Source organism: Fukomys damarensis, unplaced genomic scaffold (genome assembly GCF_012274545.1).
Source record: "Fukomys damarensis isolate Sample0158 unplaced genomic scaffold, DMR_v1.0_HiC HiC_scaffold_39, whole genome shotgun sequence".
Classification (NCBI taxonomy): domain Eukaryota; kingdom Metazoa; phylum Chordata; class Mammalia; order Rodentia; family Bathyergidae; genus Fukomys; species Fukomys damarensis.
Genome location: NW_022900951.1, coordinates 102,063,104 through 102,065,283, shown reverse-complemented (window position 1 = coordinate 102,065,283; position 2,180 = coordinate 102,063,104).

Sequence of the window (2,180 nt, the reverse complement as noted above, 5' to 3'; positions counted from 1 at the left end):
CCCACCTTCAAACATTTTAATTCAATTTTTACACTTTCTCATATTTTTTTCCTTTTCCCTTATTCCCCTTTCCCTGTCCTTCTCACAGTCCCTAAACCTTTGTTCATTTTCTTTCTATTTCACATTGCTAATTTTCCCATTAGGATCTTGAGTACTATTTTAGTTTTTCACACCAGAGAAACTATTCGGTATTTGCATATGTGTGACTTATTTATTTCACTTAGGAGTATATCCTCAAAATGTACCCATTTACCTATGAATGAATTTGCTTTCTCATTCTTTATGCCTGAGTAGTATTCCATTTCATAGAAAAACCACATCTTCTTTATCCAGTTTCCAACTGATGGACAGATGGGCTGTTTCCAAGTTTTGGCTATTACAAACTGTGCCGCTATAAACATGGGTGTGCATATATCACTGTGGTATGATTCTTTTAATTCTTTTGGAAAGATATCCAACTGAGTGATGGCTGGGTCAAATGGAACCTCTAATCCTAGTTCTTTGAGGTATCTCCATATTGACTTCCACAGTGCTTGCACCAGTCTGCACCCTCACCAACAATGGAGAAGGGTTTCTTTCTCCCCACAAAATTTGTTGTGTGATTTCTTGATAGCAGCCATTCTTTGTTTGGTGAGGTGAAATCTCAGGGTTATTTTCATCTGCATCTCTCGAATGACCAGTGATGTGGAGCATTTTTGCATATATTTACTTTTATTTCCTTGTCTGAGAAATGTTCATTTCAGATGTCCATTTTAGAATTGGGTCTTTATATTTGGGGTGGGCTGCTTGTTTTGAGTTCTTTATATATTTTAGATAATAGTCTTTTGTCTGAGGAGCAGCTAGTAATGTTTTCCCACATTTTAGGTTGTCTCTTCATTCGGTTGATGGTTTCTTTTGCAGCGCAGAAGCTTTTTATAACATGAGATCCCAGTTGTTGATTCTTTCTGCTAGTTCCTGTGCTACTCATGATTTGTTCATGAAGTCTTATCCTATGCCAATGTCTTCCAGAGTTCTGCCTAACTTATCTCCCAGCAAGTTTAGTGTTTTTGTTTTTATGTTTAGATCTTTAATCCACTTGGATTTTAATTTAGTGCAGAGTGACAGATAGGGGTCTAGTTTTAATTTTTGTCAGGTTGAAATCCAGTTTTTCCAAAACCATTTATTAAAGAGGCTGTCTTTCCTCCAGTGGGGACTGTCAGTTCCTTTGTCAAAGATGAGGTAGCTGAGTGCATATGGAGTTGTTTTTGCATCTACCAATCTGTTCCACTGATCCTCAGGTATGTTTCTTTGCCAGTACCATGCTGCTTTTATCACAGCGGCTTTGCAGTATAGATTCAATTTGGAAATTGTTATACCCACTACCATGTGTCTGTTGCCTAGGATGGCTTTTGCTATTCTAGGTTTCTTATGGTTCCAAATGAATTTTTGGATTCTTCTTTCTAGTTCTGTGAATTATAGTGTTGGGATTTCAATTGGCATTACATTGAATCTGTATAGCTGTTTTGGTATTATGGCCATTTTCACTATGTTGATTCTTCCTACTCAGGAGCAGGGGACATCTTTCCATTTTCTTATATCCTCCTTGATCTCTTTTTTCAGAGTGCTCTAGTTTTCAGTGTAGAGGTCTTTTGCTTCCTTTGTTAGACTGATTCCAAGATACTTCATTTTTTGGGGTGCTATTGTGAAAGGAATTGTTTCTCTAATTTCTTTCTCAGTGAGTCTGTTATTTGTGTACAAGAAGGCTATTGATTTTGGGGTATTGACCTTGTATCCAGCTACTCTGCTAAAAGTGTCAGTTAAGTCGAGAATTCTTTTGGTGGAGTTTTTTGGGGTCTTCAATGTAGAGTATCATATCGTCAGCAAATAATGACAGTTTACCTTCTTCCTTTCTTATCTTTATTGCTTTAATTTCTTTCTCTTGTCTACTTGCTATGGCTAATGTTTCCAGAACTATATCGAAGAGGAGTGGTGATAGTAGGCAGCCTTGTCTTGTTCCTGATTTTAACATGAAGGTTTTCAGTTTTTGGCCATTTAATATGATAGTAGGCAGCCGTTCCTGATTTTGACATGAAGGTTTTCAGTTTTTGGCCATTTAATATGATGTTGGCTATTGTTTTTTCATAGATAGCCTTTATTAAGTTGAGACATAGACCATCTATTCCAATTTTTTGCTTTTTGCA